The sequence below is a fragment of the Limanda limanda genome, chromosome 11, assembly GCF_963576545.1.
Source record: "Limanda limanda chromosome 11, fLimLim1.1, whole genome shotgun sequence".
Taxonomy (NCBI): Eukaryota; Metazoa; Chordata; class Actinopteri; order Pleuronectiformes; family Pleuronectidae; genus Limanda; species Limanda limanda.
The window spans coordinates 28,229,100-28,256,971 of NC_083646.1; the positions used below are offsets into that span (position 1 = coordinate 28,229,100).

At 39.8% G+C, this 27,872-nt stretch overlaps 1 protein-coding gene across 2 annotated transcripts in view; it reads right to left on the reverse strand.

Annotated features, from left to right (window-relative positions):
- Positions 1-27,872, reverse strand: part of LOC133014233 (neurocalcin-delta A) — an 82,147-nt gene that overhangs the window by 44,710 nt on the left and 9,565 nt on the right. The window contains exon 2 of one of the 2 annotated variants that reach the window (XM_061081421.1): positions 15,341-15,396. The exons of the other annotated variant lie outside the window; for it this stretch is intronic. The gene's annotated coding sequence lies outside the window, so the exon portion shown is untranslated. The remainder of the gene's footprint in view (positions 1-15,340; positions 15,397-27,872) is intronic. 2 annotated transcript variants of the gene reach the window in all.

Below are 27,872 nucleotides of genomic sequence, written 5' to 3' on the forward strand. Positions count from 1 at the left end.
TTGAAAAATGTTCTAAAATGTTTACATAAAAGTAGCTGGGGATCTAACTGCCAAGTTCGTTGGGGCGCTACATTGGCTGGAAAAACTAGATCCATCTGCACTGGGCTGGGATCTGATAGCGCTATACTGTGATATTTGCTGCTGGAAATTAAGGGGAGTAGCTGGTTATCGACAATAAAATAATCAATCCTGGAATAACTATGATGAACGGGGGAAAAGAAGGAGAATTGCTTCGTAGTTGGATTTTTTTGTCCGCCAGGGGTCTGATAAGCCATAAGAGCGGAGGAGGGAATTAATAACCACTGCGGCTGATGAGAGAGTATTATTTGCCCTTACACTTGACCTGTCTAGCTGGGTATGAAGGACGCAGTTGAAGTCTCCACCTAAAAAAATTAAGAAAGAACTGTGCATTGTCCCAGTTTGGTCCATAAATGCTAGCCAATATTAATGGTGTATTAAATAGCTTGCCCACTACAACAATATATCTGCCATTAGCATCTGATATTACTTCAGAGTGTTCAAATGGGATCCCCTTTCTAATCAGGATTGCTGTTCCCCTGGCTTTGTAATTAAAACGTGAATGATATATTTGTCCAATCCACTTATAACTTAAGGCCAATTTATGCCTCTACGTCTTTTCTAAAACGGATAGATAAGACCGCCCTATCCGTCATGGAACGCCCTCTCCGAGCGCCTCGGACAGTTTTTCGTGCACCTCTGATTTTTCTAACTGGCCGTGTTTATTTCGGAGACCCAACGGACAGACCTTGGCTGTGATTGGTCCGCGAACGACATCATGTCCGTATGACGTCATTTCCGTATTTCACATTTCCGGACCTCAAACTTCTGCTTCCTTCCCTGTGTCACAAAAACCCAAACACAACTATGATTCTACGATTAATGTGACGTGTGTGTTTAGCCAGCGGAGTTGTCCGGCTGACGGTGGCTCATTAGAACACTGACGGCATGTGTGCACGGTCACATACGGTTTTAACGAGCTTTCATAACGGCGCTAGCGTGCTAGGCTAGCCACCATGCTAACTGCGGTGGTAACGGTGCAAAAACCCGCCGTCACGACTTTAATTCCACTATAATACCGTCAGGTTAGAAGCAAACACTGGATAGTAGTAGTTAGTGTCGGGAGTCCGTGGAAGCTGGGGGGAGCTAGCTGGGAGGGGAGCTAGCTAGCTCCGTGTAGCCTCAAGCAGATTCAAGCTGTGGAATCAGCAACACAGTTCGGAAACAGGACCTGGGAACCGCTGCGCTAAGAAACGATAACATCAGCATTTTGACCCGCTGGGTGTCACTTTATTTAGTTCTGTTAGTTGCCATGGTTCAGTCTGTGGGAGGCCAGCCGACAGAGGTAAACAAACACACGTGGACTTCTTCTTCCGAGAAATGGGGTAGGCTTCTCTGAGCTCGTCTTCCTTTGCGCCACCTATGGGTTTGGCGGTGAATTGTTTTCAACGTACAGTCGTCGGAGACGTAAAAATCAAAAAGACTCTCCGCTCTCCGTGCAACCCTCTCCGAGAAACGGATTCGTAGAAGCATACTGGAGCCTTTGGTCTTTTTTGGGAATTAATATTTATCTCCTGTAGCAATATTACATCAGGTTTTAATGATTTCAGCTGACTAAATATTTTGCTCCGTTTAACCAAGTTATTCAGGCCTTTGACGTTCCAGCTAATGAACGAAATTGCTCCTTGTTGATTATTTGCATTATTCAGAATCATAGCGCAAGAGTTTGTAGTGAGTCGGTCCTGCATGTTGGCTATATGTGAGTACTTTAGTGCATGTTTGAGTCAAACCATAAACCAAAAATGAACCCAAAAGAAAACTGACAAAAACAAACAAATAGACATAGATAAACCCCTTACCATCCTGGACCCCTGGGCTGGTCTTCCTTAAACCTGAGACTGCCCTGAAAACTCTCCTCTCTCTCCTAAGCATATAACACGTCTACACTAACTTAAACTCTTACATGAACTCTGCAAAGGCAGAACAAAATGTAATAGGGCTTTCCTCTCAATACTATTCTTGCTGCATGTGTGCTGGCACCATTTGGTCACAGGCTGCTATGGTTCTTAACACTTACAGTTGGAAGATAACCCCACAAAAAAAAGAGTAAAATCAACTAGAATTAGTACTACTGGTGGTGATAAGGGGGTGAATTAAACAAAACATTTATATTCCTCAGATGACTGAAAAATGTCACTTAAACTTGTCCATAGTCCAAACATAAAATGCATCCAACTGCAGTGTGGTGACATCTATCAGTCAGCATGTGCAGACTAGTGCAATGTTAACACGCAGCATATATGATACCTGTTATGGCCCCGTGAATTAACTGTCACTCTCCCTCCGACTCCCGTGGGCGCAGATTGGTCTCGATGTAGTGCTTTGCCTTTATCGGGTCATCAAAAGATCCCTGCTCGCCAGCTGGGCTCGTGATCTTCAGTGTGGCTGGATACAGGAGACCATATTTCACGCCCGCACACCAGCACTGTAGCACTTGAAGCTTAAATAACTTTAGCTTCAAGTGCTACAACCCGGTTAGCCTGAACATTAGCTTCCTCCTCGAGATCACCAATGCGGGTTGAGAATGTGGCGTTTTCTTTCCGCATTTCTTCCTTCACCCTCGTAAACTCTGCGCGCACATTTGCTTTACATTCTTAAACTATTCCTTACTTATGTGTGCACCTATTATGGGGCTGGGCAATAAAAAGATATCAATAATTACCGCAACATAATTTCAATCAATAACATTTAAAAAAGGTTCAATATATATCACTATATTGCCTATTCATTGTGCGAGAATTCTACTTATGTTATATTACTAACACTTGGCTGTTATATGTCTATGATTTATCAGCTGCCAGCGAGGGACGGCCCAGAGATGTTAACAAGGTTTTAGTGCTTAATGTAATGAACCAACTAATGGATACAAGGAATAAGTGATTCCTCAACATGTTTGAGATGATGTAGAAGGTGATGTTGGTGTTTCACCATTTTGCTCAATGGTTTAAGAGCAACATGTGGGAAGCATGTTTGTGAATTCATCTACATCAATCAATCAATCAATACAATTTTATTTGTCTAGCCCATATTCACAAATCACAATTTGTCTCATAGGGCTGAACAAGGTGCAACATCCTGTGTACTAAACCCTCAACAAGAGTAAGGAAAAAATGACAAAAAAAACTTTTAACAGGGGAAAAAAAAACTTTAAACCTCAGAAAGAGCAACATGTGAGGGATCCCTCTCCCAGGACGGACTGACGTGCAATAGATGCCGCATGTAGCTGAACACATGAACAAAATAACAGTATTTAAAACATTGATTAGAAGAACAGTTTGTATGAATTGAAAGAGTTGTGAATTAATGTCAGTCATGATAAGTATGTGAGTAGGTGTATTGTATGTCAAGCAGTCTTGTTGCTGTCATATTCCATGATCAGATGCCACCACGATCCACCATCCATCTACATGCTAAGTTTTGTAGCTATGAAAGGAAGAAAAGGGATCAGAGCTCTACAAGTACACTTGTGGATTACATGTAAACTGAGTCTCAGGAACATTTGATTTAGATTAAATCTCTTAAATCAATGCTGGAGTTTTACACCTGCAGCCCCATGTACAGTGAGAAAATGTAACCAAAGTCTAGTTTTACTTGATATAGGCTCTTTCACCTCAGTAACTTAAGCTGTTAATATACTTTAACTACATGTTCACATGGCTTTCAAAAACTGCACAATTATCCTTAAATACTACAGTGATGATAAGAATGTGGGTTTGCACAATCAATAAGTGTACCCTCTCTATGTAGCTGCCAGTATCAACACATAAATCAGCAAAAAAAACTAGCCAGCACACAGGAAAGTGACTTCATGTTCCACACATCATATGGCTATGAGATGTAAATGTGCAGCCATGCATAACCTTAGAAAGCCTTTTTTTACAAAAGCTTCACTGTGTCACTCTATTATCACCAATAGAGAGAACCTCTGACAATACATACTCCTTTATACAACAGTTGTTCATCCCTGCAGAAGGACAAAAGACGAGAATTCTCTCCTTTCTGGCCCCAGCACTATTCCCGCTGCCACCGACCGAACCAGCTGATCGCCGCTCCCGAGGCCATGTACACAATTCACTTGTCTTCCTGGAATACGCCGCTCGTGCATGAATGAACCGTGGAACAGCAACAAGTAAGAGGCTTATGTCTGGGCAGAGAGTAGTTTAATAATTAGCGTGTCATTATTTGTGTATGAATTTATTATTTGTGTCTACTGTGTTCGGTGCCATTGCGCCGTGGCGAAGCGTTTCCGGCCGCACTCTTATTGTCCGACCAAGTTTGCAGAGATTTTTACCTCGTCCGCTTGGGTACCGAGTGGTTAAGTCACCGCAAAAGTAATTCTTTGCATTTTTCTCCATTGAGCGCTTCAAACCAAGAGATAGATCAGAGGACCCCTTTTGTTCTCAAATTTCCCTTTGTTCAAATCACGTGGTTCTTCCGCCATTTTGATTTCGGGCACATGACGTCATTAAAGCCATTTCGGCCCCCATTTTGATCCCGACATCCACGTCATTTTGTCTGCCATTTTGAATCCTGCCATACAAACCCACCGTAATCATTACGCCATTGTCAATCCCCCTTTCTCACACTCTCTCACACACACACACACACACACACACACACACACACACACACACACACACACACACACACACACACACACACACACACACACACACACACACACACACACACACACACACACACACACACACACACACAATTTTCATTAAATATATTATTCTTAATTGATAACCTTATCATTTTAAATTAATAATTGTATCATTCTTAATTGATAACTTTATCATTTTAATGAATAATTTAATTATTTTTAATAGATCTTTTTTATTATTCATATTTTATGATTATTAATAATTAGCCAACGTCATGTCTACTACTATTGCACAACAATGGTGAAGTGGACCCCGGAAGCAGAAGAAGCATTTGGCAATCTCAAAAGGGCCTTATGTTCAAAACCAGTCCTCATGGCTTCCAACTTCAGTAAGGACTTTGTGGTCCAGGCAGATGCCTCTGAGGTGGGGCCGTGTAATGTCCTGTCCCCAATCCATAAGAGTGAGTAACATCCATTTTTTTATTTGAGTCGTAAGTTGCTGCCAAGAGATAGGAACTATGCCACAGTTGAGAAAGAAGGTTTAGTGATAAAGTGGGTCCTAGAAACACTGAGCTTCACCATTTTCCCTACAGAACGATCCGACCAAAGAATATGGACCCAGCAGAGATTAATTTATTTTACCAAAAAGTTTTTTATTCTGACGCATTGGTGGACAAATGTGTTGTTCGGGCACCCAGCACCAGGCAGAGACCCTGGAGGAGATCTCAGTTGTTTAGGCATGGCTGAAAGATCGCCCTTGGGTGAGCTATTTCGTCCTGTACTTTGTGGAGGTGCGGGACAGACAAAAATAATTACTCAACCCTCCAGCCCCATCCACTGAACCTTAACTGGCAGGCTGTTGGGATAGTGGAGGACCCTGCAGCTTCCAAGGGGTTTCTGCTGGGGGTGGCGGAAATCGGAGGGGGGGCGTCAATAGCTGGTGCCTCTATCCTCTGCAGCGGGCTCACAGGCACCAGCCCCTAGTCCTGGCTGGACCCCAGTCCCCTCCTGTCCAGCGCCGGAGGATCCCAGCTGACGTTGCTCCAGTTCCGGCGTCGGGGGTCCTCGCAGCGCCTACTCCACTCCCTGTTCCGCGCCGGAGGATGCTGGCGCCACTCCTGTTCCGGCATCGGGGGTCCAGGCAGACGTCACACCGGTTCCGGCCTGTCCGGGGCTGAGGTCAATGCCCCTTCAGCTGCAGAGGCGGCTCTCATCTCCTGAGCCCCCGTGCTTCGTCCCTGACTGCCCCCCGGGCCGTCCACCTGAGCCCCCGTGCTTCATCCCTGATCGGCCTCCAAGCCGCCCACCTGATGAGCTCCCGTGCTTCGTCCCTGACCAGCCCCCGGTGCCGTCCACCTGAGCCCTTGTTCCCTGACAAGCCACGGTGCCGTCCGCCCGAGACTATGTACTCTGTCCCTGACCGGCCTCCGTGCCGCCCGCCCGAGACGCAGTACTCTGCCCCTGCTCCTAGTGTGTTCTTCACTTCCTGTCTCTGTGATTGTCTGCACCAGTACTCATGTGTTACACCTGTGTTCAATTGCCCCTGCCTTCCTTGTGTGTGTTTATAGGCCTCTGTGCTTCCCTTTGTCCTCGTCGGATCAATTGCCTAACCGTTGTGATGTTCTGTCCTGGTGTCTCATTTATAACCGTCGTGTATGTACAAAACTGGGCCTGAAACGCCAGATCTCACGCAAACATTGGGATTTATAAAAACAAACTTGACGGAAAAATGTACGTATTTCCATGCAAACTCTGACCCATGCGTCGAACGTTTTGGAGACGGGAAAGTGGCGATGCAGACATGAGGTGGTGAACTGAAGCAGATTATTGATCAAATTCATCATTTACATCAAAACCAACATCTCAGTTTTGCTTGCGCGACATATCTGCTCCACACAAACCTTTTAATTAAAAAATATATAAAACAACTTAAAGCAAATTACGTTCAGATTCGATTTAACAGCCGAGGTACAAAACTACGCAAATTAAACGCTGAGCAATTAAAACATCATTCAAAACTCTATTTTAAAGATGTATGGAATGCAGCACACGCTGGACGTTGAAATTCAACCCTCCACTGTGCATTCTTCCATCACATGCACAGATAATTCACAGCATCCTGCACACTACAGCAGGGCTATTGAGGCCTGCTGTAGTGTGCAGGACTAGTCAGGTAAGTTTCGATGATATTACTGGGGAATACATATTAGCATGCTGATTGAGGATTGTTCATCTGTTCATCTAGCCTATTTCCATTCATTTATCCATCAATTGTAAAATATTTTCACCGATGATTCCAATTGTTTGGCTAACTATTTATATCTCTGGCATTGCATTAGTGTTTTTTACAAACTTTTTTCTCATCTTATTCTACAAAACAATGCCACGTGCACTATCTCATGTGTGGAGGCATTTCACCCCATCCAATTCAGAAGGAAAGACTGTGTACATTTGCAAATACTGTGCAAAGACCTATGTTAAGAATGACACAAAGATGCAGAAGCATATAGTCAAGTGCCCAAAGTTTTCTCAGGGCTCAAATCAGCCTATAACGAAACAAAATGTTTATATTTATGTCTGTATATGACAAGGTAAATACAGTTAGTATAAATTATCCACACAATTTCCAGTTTATTCCCGTTAATTCCCATGGAAAGTTTCCAACTTTGAAAATTCCCGGAATTTTGCAACCCTATTTCCAAATAATATCCCAGAGGAGGTGAGCATCCACTGATGTGAGGGAATCGGTCCGATGCTCTAAATAAATAAATACTGCCGTGACAGTGGAGCGGGGATCTGCTCGATGTGTGCATGCGAATGAAAGGACGATGAGGAAACGTGGTATAGCGATTTCTGATCTCACACATTGTGTTATCCACAGCAGCGGCAGAGTGTCAGTGTATTTTCTTTATTATAAACATCACTGCTGTCCCATAAAGTTGCTCTCCACCTCGACCTCAGTAACAAACACCTCGATGTCAGTGTCAGAAAGTCTCGCTTCCTCTTCAAATCGCTTGATACCGTGACTACGTCAGGACTCACGTGGAAACCCATTGGTCAGCAGCATCACTTGATATTCACGACGTGCTTTGCATTGACCATTTATGGTGAAAAGTGGGCGTGTGGAGGGCAGATTTGGAGGCAGATCCACGTACGAACGTTTCCAGGTGGACTGTGATTTATAAAGTGAACATTGCAATCAGGTGTTTGCAATCGGTTTTATAAATCTACGTAGGGTTGCAAAATTCCGGGAATATTCAAAGTTGGAAACTTTCCATGAGAAAACTTTGGGCACTTGACTATATGCTTCTGCATCGTTGTGTCATTCTTAACATAGGTCTTTCCACAGTATTTGCAAATGTACACAGCCTTTCCTTCTACATTGGATGGGGTGAAATGTCTCCACACATGAGATAGTGCACGAAGCATTGTTTTGTAGAATAAGATGAGAAAAAAGTTTGTAAAAAACACTAATGCAATGCCAGAGATATAAATAGTTAGCCAAACAATTGGAATCATCTGTAGAAATATTTTACAATTGATGGATAAATGAATGGAAATAGGCTAGATGAACAGATGAACAATCCTCAATCAGCATGCTAATATATTTTCCCTAGTAATATCATCGAAACTTACCTGACTAGTCCTGCACACTACAGCAGGCCTCAATAGCACTGCTGTAGTGTGCAGGATGCTGGGAATTATCTGTGCATGTGATGGAAGAATGCACAGTGGAGGGTTGAAATTCAACGTCCATCGTGTGCTGCATTCCATACATCTTTAAAATAGAGTTTTGAATGATGTTTTAATTGCTCAGCGTTTAATTTGCGTAGTTTTCTTTTTTCAAAATTCCCGAGCTTAACTTCCCATGGAAAGTTTCCGGAAATTTACCGGAACTTTTCCGCCCCTTTGCAACCCTAATCCTACGCACTCTTTTATAAATGAGACTCATGCTGTCCTGTCCTGATCTGATCTCCATGTTCCTGTAACTGATCTCCCTGCTCCTGTATCCTGTGGATTCATATTTTTAGAGCGTAGCTTAGATGAGAGGGCTGCTGGGAGGGATGGGATGTATTGTGGTATTTAATGTGTAAAAAAGTGAATATGATGTACATTTGCCTATTTATCAAAATCATTGAATATTCGAAATGAAATTTATTTACTCAATCTGTAACAATAAAATAGGTGCACACTCTAAAGAGATGCACTGAATCAACATTAGTAGAGGTATTTAAATAATTGCTGATGGGTAATTGCAAAATATGCATTTATGCTAATGCTGCTGTATTAAAACTGTGAATAAATTTAGAAAAACTTAAATTAAGAGTGCATCTTTACGTATATTTTTCGGCTTTCTCACTCAGATATTATGTGAATTAGTCTTCTGATCCAAATCTAGGAAGAGAACTGTAACTGCAGTCATCAGCCAAAATAATGTTTGCCCAGAGAGAGGAAAATTATCTTTATTCTGATCAGTAGAGGATATGTTATCTTTAATAACACACTGAGATAATACCATGAGGGGAAAAGATGAAGAAAATCATTCATAATTCAAACACTTTTGTTTACTTAAATGCCCAGCTTTTACACCCTTACATAACCTGCTTTGGCCAATATAAACTTAAACTTAGAAATAAAAGAGTTTTTTTAATTCAGAAAGAAACACATCGCCCGCCATTCTCCTCCGTCTCTTGCTTCATACTTGCTTTCCATCACCCTTGCTCAACCACGCTGACTAGACGCACTGAAAAACTTAAAGTTGTCAGAGCCCTGGGAAGTTACAAATATTTTTTCTTTCATTCTGAAAGTGATGACCGTAACATTTTGTATCAAGGATTTTTATGGAGTTAATAGTTTGGGTGCTCTGACAGAGTAGTATTAAAGGAGGCGAAATAGACAAGGATACCATTATGAATTCTCATTTCAGCAGAAGAAATATAGTACTATAAACAGGTGGAGATAGAACTCCAAACAAGACACCGCAAGAACCCACTGTGGTCAGTTTGCGAAATTGAGGATGAAATCTATCTTTGAAAAGCTGTAAACAATTACTCTCAGTGGAAAGGGTTGGGGGATCGTTGAGCCCACACAATGATGCCCAAGCCCTCTCGTTCGACACTGACAGAGGGTTGCAGTCTTCCACGCGCAGACTTCAATTTCAGTGTCTACTATATCGTAGAAATATGTATTTATTACTTGTTTCTGGGATTTCCCCACAGATCAACTTGAACTGATGAATATGTAGGCTAAGCTACTGGCTGCAGTTTCACCATTGAATGGCTATGCCACAGTTCTTCTGCATATCTTGGTTTTATGTTGTTCACACTGGCACTGCTAGTATAATGACTCTATTTCCTCGAATAAAAGTCGGGTTATGTATTAAACGCGACAACAGAACAGTATGAAACCATGTATCTTCCGGCCTTGTAATAAGAACCAAAGCCCTGGTAAAACGATGAATGGATGCAGTGAAAAGAAAGGGCTTTTTTTTTTAACGGGTACAGGAAGTGTTGCAAACAAGCATGTTTGTGAAATATTCAACAGATAAATACTGAAACTGTGCTGAAAAAACATTTTCACAGCCAACTCTGCTGTGAACCTTGCATGGTAAGCAGAGACCTCAAATCTCTAGAAGAGCAGCGTTGCTTCTGCGGCTGAACCACAGCTGAACTGTGGCAGAACCACAAGCAGTGTAGTCACTCTGTTAATATGGACGGGAAATGAAAAGCAAGGTGTCACGTGGCGATTCCGTGGCCGTCCTGCAGCCAATGTGGCCTGAGTGTGAGAGCTTGGTTATGAGAGATCTGTAAATTCTAATTATTAGCCCACAGTAGCTACCTACACCTGATTTTAACATAAGAAATCATTTTAAAATCCTGCTGGTTTGCGTCTATCTCTTAGGGTTGAGTCTTTGTATTGCACAACTGATGATTAGAACATACCTACAGAAGGAAGTGAGTGAACTACAGTATTAAACAAATGGTCTTCCAATCGTTATATTGTTGTTATTAATGCCATAATTAGTTAATTAGCATATTTATGATAACATTGTATTGTATTGTCATGCAGCTAGTTTTTACCCTTTATCTGTTTGTTTCTCCCCTCTCTATGCTCATTCATACAGTTGTATTCATAATGGAGCTGCTCTCATTTATATATGTATATATGCAACTGAGGGAAACACATTTAAGATAGGATATAACTACCTATAACTTCCATCCAAGCTTCTGATTGCGCCAGATACAATTTCTGAGATAATAACCAATGTGTGTTCTGAGAAAATCAGAATAGCTGTTGTCTGGGCTACATTTATGTCTACAATGTTCAACCAGAAAGAAAGTTAGAGGCTCATTTAAATCTATTTGCTCCATTACAAACAATGGTGCAACTTTACTCTGTCACATGGCTTTCAGCTGGACAATGGTGTAAAACTCAGTCAGTCGGTCAGTCACCGATATTCACATTTCTAGGGCTAACGTCACTCCTGCCATCTTGGCAACAACACTTAAGCTTAGTGCTTGCTTACCGTTCCTGTCCTTGCGCACAGAGTCAGTTGCCAAAAATGCACCTCTCAAAGTTTTAAAACAAGCCACACAAGCCCAAAGCAAATACTCCTGGAGGAAACAGGCCGGTGCCAAAACCGTGTAGTGTTTCTTCTTCTTCTTTGCCTCACTTAGCCAGGCAAAGTAGCGTTTTACGACCGACTAATTGTAAAATCATTTTTTAAAGCATAGATCATCTCTATGAGGTGTCCAGAACAACATACTAAAAAACCTAAGAAATCCTAATTGAGGAAATATGTTAAATTATCATAAATCCAAGCCAATAAGGCCAGGCAACAATACACCCCAATGGGGCTATTTTTTTTCCTTTACTCCCATCAAAATGAAACTTTACACAATGGAAGTACCCATGAAAAGTAACTTTTTTTGTATTACAAGTTGTTTTTTTTTTTTGAATGAATTTGAATATGCACATGAGCTCTCCACTTATTGAATATGTCCAAATTTGCATAGGCAGAAACATCATTCATATGTATGACAAATACATCATCCCAATCTTCATCCAATCATCCTACTGCCAATAGGTGATGGCAATGCTGCTTTAAGACTGGCCTCTAACCTGAAAATGGCCTGGGTTGGTAGTACCTGCCAGGGGTATAGCCCCCGCCGGTATAGTCTTCAGGGTCACGGAGGCACACAAGCCTCCCCACCACGAAAGAATAAAGAGTGACACTAGCTTTCTCGAACAAGCTAAGGTGTTCAGCCAGTCACAGGAAAATGTGGGAAAAGGCATCATCATTGCAGCAGGTGAAAAAGCTCTAGTATCACTGTACAGTATTGGGGCGAAAAAGATGAATCACTGGATATGGCGTTTCTGTGATAAAGTAACTCAGAACTCATCTCCAGTGGAACCTCGAACTCTCCCTCCAACGTCAACAGCTGCAAAGTTCCATAATCTTCGGGTCTTTTACCAAATGATGGAGTGGAAAGGGGGAAGTGAACGTATGGACCCAAAAAATTGGGGGTGGCATGTTTTGGATGGGAGATTTATGCCAATAATGACCGATCAGCCTGCGGCATCACCGGAAGTACTAGATGTAGTCTGCTGTAGTAGCAAGAAAGACTGCAGCACAAAGAGATGAAGATTGAGCCGATGTATTTGTCATACAAATGAATGGTGTTTCTGCCTATGCAAATTAGGACATATTCAATGCAATAGTGCATATTCAAATTCATTTCAAAAGAAACTTGTAATACAAAAAAAGTTACTTTTCATATATACTTTTACTATGTAAAGTTTTATTGTGGTAGGAGTCAAGGAAAAAATTTAGCCTATTTGGGTATATTTTGGGAATAATCGATTAGTGTATATCTCTTTTGCATTTTAAATTAATTTTCAAAGAAACTTGTAATACTAAACAAAACTAAACAAATAAAATAAATCTTAATGGGCTCTTGAACAATCAGCAAAGTCTTTCTTCTCAGGAGTGTCTACGCACCAGGACGACTCTTCTCTCCTGGTACTCCTTGTAATTACATAAGTGTGTATGACTCAACCTCTGATGTGGCTATGTTTCTTGACAATCCAGAGGGGAGAAGACAATTATTTACAGAAAGTTTTATTCAATCCAATTTGTAGCTGGGGAGGTTGGCTGTGAAGAAAAAAAATTGTTATACAATCTATCGTTTCTCAACAGCATTGCAACCCATTCCATCCTTGGTGATTCAGGAGCTATAAACAGAAGCCAGAAGAATAGCCTGATGACCAGTCTGTCCCATCTATTGTCTTTCATGGCAAACAGCAGGCTGGATGCAGGGCGAGGATTAGCCAGAGCCCACTGTCTCAGTCTCTCTCTTATCAGAGAGCAGCAGGTTGAGAATCAGGAGCGGGAAAAAGACACATCACCTCCTTCCTGAGTCATGCTTACTATACTGATACACGCATTTACTCCGCACAGATATCTGTAATATTTACACAGAAACAGAGCAGATGTCCCTGCATACTAATGACTGTCTCCTGGCATGGAAAGAATGGACAGATGCAGCCAGCCTATCAAATGTCAGATATTACCAGATTCATGGAGTAAGCAGCAGTCAGGCACTTCATGTGAGTCAAAGCTATTTCTCACTTTGGACAACTGGAGATTTGAATCAGGAAGAGTAACTTAACTCTTCTCCATTCCACTCTCTTTCTCTGTTAAACCAATCAGATGATGACCTGCATTCACAAGTCCATCTACTGACCTCATCAAAGATCCTGCTCAAAATTAAGCCCGCCCAAGTGGCAACCTACCGTGACGTCACATATTGGTTTGTGAATTGCCGTTTTGAAGCCAAGAGTTTTTAATTTGATCAGCACCATCGTGGCAGTTTGAAGCCGAAATTACCATATTTGGTTAAAATGGAGGAGCTGGAGAGGTCGGTCTAAACACTGACCTCTCAACCACAGGAGTTTAAACACGCCCAATTACACCAGATACTGACAACATCGAGCTCCTGACTGCGTTGTGAGAACTAGCTACTAATCAAGTTAGCTTCCACCATCCGAGTTAAGTTCATAGCTGAATGTTAAAATAATATGAGAAATACATTTCAGAGCAGTAATAAATTGTAGCTGAAGTATGCTAAGGTTAATTAGTGCTGTGTAAAATATTTTTAACATGTGTTTTATTCTGCAGATCATGGAGAGACTTCAGATAAGATGAGGGGCATGCCTTCTGATCATTGAGCAGCTGTTGATCATAGAGGAAACTCTGTGTTTTCGCTCCAAGCACACACGCACGCACACAGTGCCCACTTTCGCTGGAGTGAACGCCGCTCGTGTTCATCATTTGTATGGAACAATATTTAATTTAAAAGTTGCCAGCTAATTATAACCCCTGTTCTAGAGTTTAAGTATCAAATTGAATGAAATAGCTTAATTTCAATGAGACTCTTTGTGGTTCTGAGGTTTCACTGACAGCAAGCGACCTGACACGTGCAATCGGCCCTTGTTGAAAAGCAGTGGGCCTCTTAACTGGAAAAGCTTAGTTTGAGAGCTCCCTCAGGCCAGTCTCTGTGTGTGTGTGTGTGTGTGTGTGTTTGTGTGTGTGTGTGTGTGTGTGTGTGTGTTTGTGGTTGGCAAGTTAAAGTTAGCATATCAGACCAAAGTGTGTGTGTGAATGTGTGACTTTGTGTAATGGCCTGTGTTTGGAGGCATTTGAGGGCCTGGGAACTGTTTGGAAATCACACTGGGCTTCGTCTGGCTCATCTCAGAGTCATGGGAAACAACAGCACCAGAAACAAGAGGATCTATGCATGATGCAGCTACACCATCAAACATTTTGCTGTTTAGCCTAAACAAAATACACAAGGACTATGACAGGGGAGAGCAGTTTTGATTATGATTATGATACTATAATTTCATCACTAACAAGTTAGTAAAATATATTCAACATGCCACATTTAAACTTATGGGATACTTATTATTCTGAAATTTAAAAAAAATAGAGAACTATGTTTTGAAGACTTGCATAATGTTTTAAAATGCTGAAAAAAAATAATCGCTGCATTGAGTTTTTCGTTTACAATAAATTGTTTTAAATGTGTCACTGTTCACCTATAGTGCCAGTAACTTTGTGGACGTATGACATATTTACCCCTTTGAATTCATGCTTTTGCCCATTTAGTCAATTTCTTTTCCCTAACCAGAACAAAATCTCATTATCTAAACATACGTATTTATACATGTATTTACATATTTGATCTTGTTTTAACTTTGCAAAGCCCTTTTTGAATTTGTTTTGAAAACTGCTTAGTTTATTATTATTATGTCTGTGGTCTCCCACTTTTTGAAATATCTGTGTGCAGCAGCCCTAAGCAGCAGCCCTAAGCAGATCCCCATATTGATCTGGGGTAAGAAAATAATAAGTCTCAATTTCATTCAATATACTCTTCTAATGCTGTCATATGTCAAAATGTCCTTCATGTCATACAAAAATCTTTGAACCAACACAACCAATGAGCAGTGTGTCCCTCCTTACTGCCCCAATGATTTCTGCATTCACAAAATAAAAAAACAACACAATAATGCCGTCTATCCAGGATGATTCCCTGAAGATCAAATTACAGATTAATGTTAAAATCTGATTTAAATCTTTTTTGTGCAAACCTTTAGCGTCTTGGTCTCTCACAGTATAATTTCTGCCGATCAGACAGCAGTCGGATCTGTGGAAAACGAGGGAAAATGTTCCAATTAGTTAAACAAGAGCTTACAACCATGCTAATACTATGGCATCTAGGAATAAAGTCTGATGAAAGCATTCTCTCTTTCTGTCTTTCATTGTTTTTCCAAGACAGCGTCTTCTTGGCGTTGCTTGGAGTTTTGCAAATTAAATCCTGATTAACACATTGTTATTTTCTTATTAACTAAAATTGCCATTCATGCAGCCATCATGCTGATATGGCAAAAAATACACAAAACTCAACTTTTTGTGATTTGTTTCAACTAAATGCAACCAAACCATCAAATATGTGACTCCTAACAATCAGTAGACATAAAATAAATTAGACCTAGCAGTCTCCATTGGGTTGGGTGACTTCAAAAATGTAAAATCTGGTTTTCGCAGGTAGTCTGTCCTTCCTGCTTCAAAAATACTGGACAGATTCTGGAATGTTATTGATTTAGTGCTTTTCTATTAAGGAGAGTAACATTGGCGACTGTCTGAAGAATGAACATTTATAATAATACCAATTCATATTGACCAATGAACTGAGCAGTAAACTAGATAGAACGTGTGGAGTATATGAAGCTTTTTTTACGGCATGTCCTGCGGAGGATGTCCAGAGAACTGTGTCAAGACTCTTACCACAGTTTGCCTATCAATACACACAAAACGCTGCAGGGGGTACTATGCTCAGAAGAGTTCACAACAGCAACAAATTCTACGCCTGTGTCGGTTATTATAACCACATACTATCTTAACATCTTTGTTGGTGTTTTCTACATGTGTGACACCACTTCAATCTGAGTTATTTATATTGTATATTATACAATAATATGAGATATATTATATTGTATCGGAGAATCTGCAGAGTTCAGCACATATCTGACAATGGTTAATCTTTTCCAGAATGGAGGACTTCAGTTCATTATTGTGCTTTTGAGTCATTTCATAATAATTAAACATACAAAGCTAAATGCGTTTCTCTCAGCTATGACAATACAATGCCATTTAAGCCATTTCCTGTTGGTTGCCTGGGAAAAATATAAGGAAAGCTAGCTTCCATTTTGCAGCGGATGGGGAACACAACCCCCAGGGTCCTGTCCATTAACATCCCTCATGCTCTCTCTAATAACACCACACATTATTACTGGGAGCAGAGTTATCCACAGAGTTCTTCACCTCTTCAGAACAAACAAACCATCAAAACTGGTACAAACACCGAATAAAACATTTTTTGTACATTTTTGTACAATGTACATTTTTTATGTATTACTGGCTGCAACACAAACCTAAAAGCATGATTGATCCAGCCCCGTGCATAAAAGCTTGAGAGGTTTTCTTTAATTAAATGCAACCTTTTTTCTCCAAGCACACTTATAGCTAAAAATCTTTCACTTCATCAGTGCTAAGGAAAGCAAAATTCATCAAGCTAGTTTTGATGTTACTTTGCAAACTTACCACAGTACAAAACGAGACGTGACGCACACTCAGGACTGTGTTGTGAGCGGAGCGACATGCAGACATGATCCGACACCATTGATAAATAACTAAACACATGATCGTAACTTTGTGATCTTTGTGATAAAAAATAGAACAAATGAACGTGAACCAGTTTATTTTTGGAATCTGGAACTTAGTTGAAAAATAAACTATGAACCTGATCTAGTCTGCATTAACTGAACTTTGAACTAGTTAATTTTAAGTGTGACCTGGCACAACACTGAGTATAACTATATATAAAACCTTATAAGCTGTGTTATCAAATACGTTATGCGGTTCAAGCCAAATTTTATTTGGTGGAAGAGAGGGCAAAATGGCTCTTTGATGGTTAAGGTTGCCGACCCCTGCCCTAGCCTTTTGTAAAGATGATTGTGTACAAGCCATAGCCCTAATAAACTACTTAAAGGGATGGTTTACCCATAAATGAAGGTTCACTCATTATCGACTCACCACTGTGCTGATGGCGGGTTGGGGTATGTGTTTGATTCCACAGAAGACTTGTGGAGTCTCAGGTGTAAACAGTGTTGCAACCAAATCCAATGACAAACACAAAATGACTGATGATAATACAGACACAATGTACAGCATGAGCCCATATACAACAATCACTAAGCCAAGCAGGATAACATCACACTGTGCTACTTTTAGACAATATATTTATAAATAATATGGAAAAAAATATAGTAACCGTGCTATTTATAAATGACATAGTGACCATTTGCCAGTGTTTACAATTCATGACTGTGATATTGAGAAGGAAATGAAAGATAATAAAATTAAATATAAGAGAGTGAGCACTGGATTGTTTTGGCCATGTGATCAACGATACAAGCCGAACTTGAGGGTACACTGAGGCTAAAGGTAAATCGGACTGGCTAATGGCTTGTATGGCAGTACTATGAAAGCCATGTGGCCCGCTCAGTAGGTCAGTCATCATTACCTCTATGCCTATTTAAACCACACACTGAATATCCCCTGTATGTTCTAACACACTAATTAATGCCTACCGCCAGTTGATGTTATCAGGTGTTAGTGACCACCAGCGGATGTCAGGGACATGTTTAATCACACCCTCTTCTAAGGCAGGCCCACCATAGGTTGATCAAACCTGGGTGCATCTTAGGGCCCATTTGGGATCTTTCATACTGATCAAGAGCCATTAACTGCAGCGTTCTGCAGGAAAGCCTTTTCTGCAGGATGTGCCCAAGAGTAGGTGGAGTTGAGAATAGTAGGCAGGATGGATCTTCGTTCAACCACTAGTGAAGGTTTTTGGGTGAGGGAAGGACGTCATAGGTTGCTCTAAACAGAAGGCTAATCCTGTTTGCTTCCATTCCCCACAGGTCCTTCCAGCTGATCTTTGTTTTCTCTATGACGTCCCATTTCATGCACTGCCCCTGTTTTGCTTGAGTGACAGCCTTTGCACATCTTGCTGCTTCTTCCTGATGCTGGATTTCCAGGACTACCAATTTTCGCCACTCTGAAGGAGTTGCCTTGTTCCAAAGGGTTCTACCCTGCCCTACTTCAGTTTCTGGACCTGCTCCCAGATCTTTGAAGTGGGCTTTAATCAAATTCATGAGGGCTCTGTTACTTTAAAGAAGGCGAAAGCAGGCCAGGCGACACTATGTGGTACTGACCCAAATACATTAGTGTGATCAAGAAAGATGACATGTAGATCTCTCTTGTCACTCCTGGCTGATACGATTTTGTGCCTGATCATGCTAGTGTGTTTTAAACATCCAGAGAACCCGAGAATTCCAGCTTTTTGGAACGTTGTATCCACCACTTAGTGTTCTTTACAAGATAGCTTGTCAGTCTTTGGGCTATGTCACTAAAGAAGAACATTGAGAAGACTGATGGGTCAAAATTGGCTGATGTTTGATGGGTCAAAATTGGCTGATGTTTGATGTTCCTCCTCTTTTGGTATCAGTACTCCGCCAGCTCTGCCCTAAGCTTTGGGTATGATTTGTTTCACCCATGCAACTCTCATTCATTTCCAAAAGAAGCGTAGAACATCAGGAGCTTTCTTATGTTCCCTAATACGGGACACCGTTCGGGGGGCTCACATCCAATTGGTTTTCTGGCTGCTCGATAGGTGGGATATCAGATAGAAAAGCTATCGGACAAAACATTACAAAATAACAAAAGTAATATTAATGGCATATGGAATTTATTAAACAGTATTAAAAGAAAAGGATATTTAGTTTATCACTGATTATTATTGATAATGGAAAAGAAAAATGTCTACTGACTAATGAAAATGATCCAACTCTAGTAAAGAAAATCATTGATGTAATTGTAAACCCACTAACCTATTTCTGCAATCACAACTGAAAAAGCGGTATTTATTCCTTTGTATAAATCTGGTGGGCTAGGGTTAGGGTTAAACCTAAGCCCTAACCCAAACATTACTTCACCAATTATTATATTGCTACTTCCACAGTTCTCTAAACTATTGAAGGTTTTATTGAAAGGTTGGATTATTTTAACACAAACTGTTGTTGGACAGTCAATATGGTTTTAGAACAAACAGATCACATCTATTGCACTAATGGAACTAACCAATGGAAATATACCAATGGTATGGATAATAAAAAATATGCACTGAGAATATTTATTGATTTTAAAAAAGCATTTGACACCATAGATCATGCCATATTAAAACAAATACAAATATTTTCTGCTCCGAAGAAACTTTATAGCACATCAGAAAAGGGTAAACTATCAAACAAATTGTCATTAAATTTGAACAAAACCAAACTTATGATGTTTGGAAATCGTAAAACAATTCAAGAAGTTCAAATAATTAAAGATAATGTCATCATTGAAAGAGTGACTAAAAATATATTTCAGGATATGATGATAACCACATATCAAATACAAGCAAAGTTGGCAAGGAGCATTGGAGTTCAAAGCCAGACACATACTGGACCACAAAACATTGTATACTCTGCACTGTTCTCTTGTATTACCATATTTTAATTATTTTGTAGAGGTATGAGGAAACACCTACAAATGCACCATGCAACCATTATTCATACTTCAAAAAAGAGTCATGAGGATTGTACACAACGTTGGAAATCGAGAACACACTAACAACCTATTTTCACATGCATTGAAATTCAGGGATCTTGTCGAACTTAATACAGCACTTATCATTTACAATGCAAGAAATTATTTACTTACTGGCAACATACAAATCATGTTTATGGACAGATAGTTAAAGTTTAAACTTAAGAGGGAAATTTAACTTTAAACAACTATGTTTTCACACCACTCTTAAAGCATGTGCATACCAATTTGTGGGGTGATTTTGTGGAATGCACTAGTTGATGAAATCCAACATAGTTAAAACATCACACTTCAAAATGATTTACCAAGAAATTATTTTTGCGAGGTAAAGTTACGTGGAAGGCAAATGTAAAGCACGGTAAGGGTGATACTGTTGCTAATGGTTTCTTATTTTTCACACTGTATAGGGGGCAATGTAGTTGGTACATGCAGCCCAATGGTGTAATCTGGGAAGGATCACTGAGGAGGAGGGTGCATTTATGTTCTGAATTGAATTATTGATGTATTGATATTAATTAGGAGTAGGGCTGTTTATTATTCATTGGTGTTTTGTCTACATATATTTACTTTTTAAATGTTCGAAATAAATAAACAAATCCAATAAAGAATTATTTACAAAAGGTTGTAGGAGCAGTAGGTGCAGTTTTGGCTGATCCGCTAGTGCTCTTGAGGAAGGTAGAAGAAGCCGACATTCTGCTCAACAGCTGAAGCAGCACATAAAAGGGCAATAAATCACAAACATTGCTGGAACTTAATTTCATTGTCCTTTTTTAATACTTTACACATTTATTTATTATTATTATTTTAAATATGTATTTGTTGACAGTATCAGGATTTATTATATTTTGATTCAATATGGTAAATGGATTTGTATTTATATAGCGCTTTTCTAGTCTGATGATGACCACTCAAAGCGCTTTACAGTACAGTTACACATTCACCCATTCACACACACATTCATACAGTGCATCTACTTGCAGCACTTTGTTATTCTATGGGGGGCTATTGAGGGTTCAGCATCTTGCCCAAGGACACTTCGGCATGCAGATGGTTCAGACTGGGGATCGAACCGCCGACCTTCAGGTTGGAGGACGACCACTCTACCCCTCAGCCACAGCCGCCCTTTATAAGAATATAAAGTTCTTATTTCTATTCAACAAATTGGAAGACAATTGGGATCCTGTTTCTTGTAATAAAAGCAATATTTTAACCACCACACCAGTGGGGGTGTGTGTGTTTTTTTTAAAGACGATGTGGTTTTTGACTCAGAGGGAGTGGTCAGCTCCCCTGCGAAGACACATGGTCTCTGGGTAGAGGAGAAATAAATAAATGGAAATAAAAGTACAGAGAGATAGAGAGACACAGAGGGTTTGGAAATATAAGGTTGTCTTTGAACAAATTGTGACAAGAAAGAGACCTCAGCCTTTTCACTGGTGCCATGGCAACATGTTCCACGGATAGAGTAGGTAGAAAAAAGCAGCTAGAATCTGGTGTAAAAACAAGAACACTTAACTCCAAGAGAGCAAAAGCCCCTAGTGTGTGTGCAAAACATCAAAAACATTGGCAGCAATGTCAAATGAGCAGGAAGAAGCAATAAATCAAGGGATTACCATTTTATTAGATGCAAACCTTTGGGCTCCATTTCCATTATTCAAAAAGATAAATATCCTTATGAATGACCAAACCCCACAGCTCAACAAGCTAATTACGAAATCCAAAAGCTTAGACATGATTTAGCAATTGTCAGCTTCCATCAAGCTATGCTCGTGGTCAGTGTGAGTATTTCTTATTGACAAAGAGGTTTCCATTGTGCATCCGCGTCTCTTTCGAAAAAAATGCCAAATAATCGTTTCAACTCGATTATAGTAGTTTGGAGATCGTCTGACCCCATAATCGTAATCACGATTAAATTTCGATTAATCAGGCAGCCCTAATGTGCTATTCATATTGAATAGAATACCATTTGTCATTCCACCATCATATTGTGGTGCGGCACCAATTGAATGAAAATTACGAATAATTAAAAATGTATATGAGTTAGCCCAAAAGCAAATCACCAGTGCAGCTTATAGCAGCACTCACTGTTGACTAGGGCTGCACCTATTAATTATTTTTTTTATCGATTAAACTTACAATAATTTTTTGGCATAATGAAACGATTGTTTTTTATTACTCGATTAATATATTAATGAATTTATCAAAAATATTTTTGTATAAAACTCATTTTTATTTATTTAAGGATCTTCTCTTGAATAGACAAATGTCTTTCTTGAAGAAAATTTAACTTTCTTGATTCTTGTTGTTCCTTGTTCCATGGTTGAATGCATTTGTTGTAAGTCGCTTTGGATAACAGCGTCAGTTAAATGAAATGTAAATACAAACAAATCTGATAAAAAACTAAGTATGCACTGCAAGGCATTACTATTCAGCAAAAAAAATAAAATAAGTGCCATAGCTTGCTCCGATCAAATAAAGGAATATATCAATCTACATTTAGCTGTCCAACAACAAAATAAATGCAAACCAACTTTTTAGGGGTATGTCAATACACTGTGCAAATTCAATAATAATACATTTAACTAATAAATAAATAAACCGCTTTTAAAAAAGGTATCTTAAAATAAAGTTCTTGATTTTACATCGAGACTGGACTATTGTAATTCATTATTATCAGGCTCCAGCAGTAAGTCGTTAAAGACTCTGCAGCTTGTCCAAAATGCCGCAGCACGTGTCCTGACGAGAACCAAGAAAAGAGATCACATTTCTCCAGTATTAGCATCGCTACACTGGCTTCCTGTTAAATCAAGAATAGAATTTAAAATTCTCCTCCTCACCTTCAAGGCCCTTAATAATATGGCACCTTTTTACCTTAAAGAGATGTTAGTACCATATCAACCTACTAGACCACACCGATCCCAGAACTCAGGTTTACTTGTCGTCCCTGAAGTCTCTAAAAGTAGTAGGAGCCAGAGCTTTTAGCCATCAAGCCCCACTCCTGTGGAATAATCTCTCACTGTCAGTTCGGGAAGCAGACACGCTCTGTTTGTTTGAGAATAGGCTTAAAACCTTCCTTTATGATAAAGCTTATAGTTAGAGCTAATTAGTGCGGCAGAAAGTAACTCGTCCTATGTTCCAAAATAGGAAGCGTTTAGTTTAAAAAGGCATAGAGGTATTGATGTCTGATCTACTGAGTGGGCCACATGGTTTTCATCGTACTACCATACAAACCAGTAGCCAGTCAGATTTACCTTGAGCCTCAGTGTAGCCTCAAGTTCGGCCTGTATCATTGTATCATTGATTAAAAGGCAAAAACCCCTGACGACGCTAAGACGCACAGGGAATTTATGACCCAAGACACACGGAGCTTCTCTTTCCTGCTTCTCCTTCCTCTTCTCCATACTTATCACATCAAAGTTATTCTTATCTCATCAGTACATGTTACTAACTAGACCCCTTTCCCGGAGTTTCTGTGCCTTATCGCCCGCAGATGCAGGGCCACAGCTGTGGCCGCACCATGGATTATGATTGTGGATCGCGTGTCAGAGGTCGCAATGGTGGATCCAGTTTGGTGGATTCTGTATCGTGACAACTGATCGTAGTGGTAATGGAGGATCCTTTGTCGCGTTGGCATCGGATGATGGTGGACCACGACGGAGGCGGCGGCTGATGATGGATCCTAACTGGCGACAGTGGACAATGACTGTCGACTATAGTGGATCTCATCCTGATGCTGGATCGTGATCTCGCTGGCTGCTGACCAGAGACTATGACTGCAGCAGGACTGCTTGACATATAGTATTGAAGTTATCCTTCAAAAATGTTTACCCTCATCGATGCTGCTAAAAAACTTAAATCCCGATGATGTTTTCCTACACTTGACATCTATTGCACTTCTGTCCGTCCTGGGAGAGGGATCCCTCACATGTGGCTCTCTCTGAGGTTTCTACATATTTTTACCTAAAAGGGTTTTTAGTAGTTTTTCCTTACTCTTGTTGAGGGTTAAGGGCAGAGGATGTTACACAATGTTAAAGCCCTATGAGACGAATTGTGATTTGTGAATGTGGGCTATACAAATAAAGTTTGAAAGATTGATTGATTTTAGAAAGTATAAATAAAAAGATTTGGTTTTGGTTTGAGTTTCCCCTTTTCTTCTATTATCTTAATCTATAACTACCTTTAACATATAAACAATCTTAACAAACATTAAACTAAAAAACACTTTCTCTGTGTTCAATGAGATAAGTGAACTCTACCGTGTGCTTACAGGATTTAATACCTCAAAGACGGAAAAAGCTGCGCAGGTTGAAATAAATCGTAAATGCGAGAAATAGAAACGCTCCATCATAATCTAATAACAGTGTCTGGGTCCGAAGAGAACAGCTCTGCGTCCGGTCAGGACTATTGGCGACCTATGCGAGATGACCGTGGGCGTTTTTTTTTTCCCATTTCAGCTTGCTCTGAATTTAGAAATTTAAAAAATGAAGAAAAAAAGAAAACATTAAATTTTAAATTTTAAAAATTTTAAAAAAGTCAAACAGCCATCTCACTCTATGCCAGTGATTCTCAAACTGGTGGGGCCCGCAACCGGGAGGGGGAAATGTGAGGCGGAACTAATGTTTTGACATCGGTATCTCTTTAACAGTCGAACAGTAAACAAATTGTTCTTTCGCCTTAGCCAGAGGTCGGCAACCCGCGGCTCCCTGTACAGTGTTGTGCATGTCGCGCATCTGAAAACTCTGAAAGCACAGCCAGCTTTCATACAACGCCTAGACGCACTTTTTGCCAATATAGGTATTTACATAATCTATGACCTTGATATGACGCCCTACTGTTAATTAGGGACGGGAATCGGCAGGGATCTCCCGATACGATACTATCACGATACTTAGGTGGCGATACGATATGTATTGCGATTTCTGTGGGTATTGCGATTCTGTAAGTATTGCGATTCGGTATTGCAATTTCCTGGGATTTCTTTTGGTTATTTTTTTTTTTTTAAATACTGGACCATGGAAAAATGTTGAATCATTCCTTCAAATACAACACAGTCAAATTCACTTAGAGCTTTACCAGTTTTATTTCAAATATTAACATTAACTTAATGACTGCCGGGCAGCCAATAGAGAAAATAAATAAAAATGTGCCTTATTATTGTATAGCCCCTGTCAACTGCACACAAACTGACAGATTAAGAAATGTATGCCACTTAGGCTACATTTAAACAATAAATAAAAGGTAAATTAAATAGAATGAATAAAAGTTTACTTAAAATATAAACTTTGAAATAAACAAGAAGTAGGCTATTGTTGTTTGCATGTAGCCGATGCAAAGCTAGTGCTTGGGTATGTTTAGATTCTTGTGCAAAAACAAGAGCTGGTCAACATGCTCCGGGGTGATGTTGATTTTAAAAATCGATTTGGGAGGCAGCATATCGTTTTAAAATCGTCATTCACAAGAATCGCGATTTGTAACTGAATCGATTTTACCCCCATCCCTACTGTTAATGCTGTTATTGACAGATATTTCACATTTAATATGAGACAGTCTGACCCACATATTTCTAAAATTCTTCAGGTGTTGCACTTATTGCTATTCTTGTAATCAGCTTAACTTTGGTATTTGTTTTCTTAAAAAATGATATACTGACAGAATTTAAATGCAGATTTTCAAATTAGAAAATTTACAGCACATTTAATTTTCCAAGAACAAATCTACCGACAAAACTTGCCAAGGAAGTTGACATAAGGAGCACATATACATATTTCTGTTTGAATCTGTTCAAGCCCAAGATAAAACTAAGCAAGTCCAATGTTTTCCCCGATTACAGCAACGTGAATCAAGTAGACGGGACCGAACTCCAATATTATCACATCTCAGGGATTTAGTACAGGCAGCTAAACAACATTGGGTGTCAGTAGTCCGATTTTCACAAACCAGTGTGAATTTTGTGTTGCTTGGTGACATGTGGTTGGTGGACATGCAGATGATTCCTACTAGTGCTGCCAAACACTTGGAAACTCTTTTGATGGCTGACAGCTGACTGATAGATATTCAGTTTTGCAGACACTGCTCTGGTTGACGTTCTAGCAATCAGCACACTGGCTGCATGCTCCCTTATTACTAACGGTGTTTGTGGTCTTTTGACGTTCAAGACGATCTGACTTTTAGATCAATAATCAAGTGAGCAATAATCATCTTAAGTAATTAGCATCTTAATATTCCACGCAGGTCAGGTCTTGACAAAAAAAGGAAAGCTCACCAACATTGATTCTTTTTAAAAGATTGGAAAAAATTTGAGAGGAATAAATCTTTTGATGTGTGTGTGCTGAGTTAAAATGTTTAATTTCAACTTGAAAACAGGAGCAGGCACAGAATATTTTCTTCATTACCAGTGTCTGTGATTATCCTTGAAGAACAGGTGACACACACTACATGGCCCTGCTTTCCAGGATGTGCGGAATACACTACATTTATCTAGGGTAAAATGTATAAATTATCATATTAACTGTATGGTAATGGTCTTCTTGTCACTTAGGAATGGCCGGTAAAGTCTTTCACTTCTCAAATATAAAAAGCTCAGGGATGGATACAGAAATGGCAGCAGGTATTAAAAACAAAATAACACAGGGAGAAAAACAGAGAAAGACATAACAATGCATTGTCAATCTCATAGGGCTGCAGTCCAGGTAGTGTAGGTGTCTGGACAAGACACGCTTCATCATTGATTCGCTCATCTGCTCAATAAAACTGGGCTGTGGCTCCAGCGAGCTGTCGTCCTACCATGTTCGCTGAGGTATACTCCCACATGTAACCTCCTTTTATTTACAGCTTCTCTTGCGCTCCCCTACTTGATGCAGACCAGCTGTCACTGTTTCAAGCCCACTCATTACCATTACTCTCTCATGTAACTGTCGCTCTGCGAAGCTTTCATCCCACCTCTCCTCTACTGTACACAGGGTGGAAAACTGGAACATTATATAAAGAGAATGTGGGCTCAAATTGTGTGTGAATGTGTATGAACGTGTGCATTTACATATGTATATTCACCTGCATTGACAGGTTTATGGATGTAATATGTTAATTATGGTCATAAATGTGGCTTTAACATAACAAACTGTACAAACGTAAGTAAAAACAGAAAGGCCTAATTCTGTAGGGGGAGTTTAATATCCATGATATTGTGTTCTGGCAGAATTTCATTAGTTCTGTTTTATGACAGAGGGCAGAAGATTTCCAGAAGTGTTATTATAGCAACCTCTGTGATATAAACCCCACTTCCAAATAATAAGTCTCTCAAGGGGTTTAGAACAAAACTAATTCATTAATGAGTGAATGCAGTCTGCACAAGCCTATTTTTCTAAAATATTTGATTATTTTATGGTGTTAAATTAGCATTTGCAATTGCATATTTCCTGACCCACAATTTATTTAGAAATTCTAACCATTATAATAAAATTCACAGATTTATTCACAAATGATCATTAAAACCAGTTATTATAGTTTTCATTTGCAGATCACAAAACACACACTCATCACAACTTCCGAAAGCATTTTGTTACTATTAATGCCTGCTTTTCCAAAATGAACGCACGCATTGAAAGTGAAAGGTGAGGGCCGGCGCGCGCAAGGTGGGATTCCAGCCCCCCGGGGCTCCGTACACACCACTGCGTACCCCCTGAACCACTTCGCTTACCCCGAACTCCAATTTGGGAACCGATGGTCTATGGCAGGGGTCACCCACCTTTTTGAAACTGAGACCTACTTCAAAGGTACTGAGTAGTACGAAGGGCTACTTGTTTGATACAAACTTCCTGAATAACAAAGTTGCAAAGATCACCTTTTAATAATAATACTTTATGTGAAGAAACTGATCACATTAATTTAATTATTTCTCACAATAATTATTAA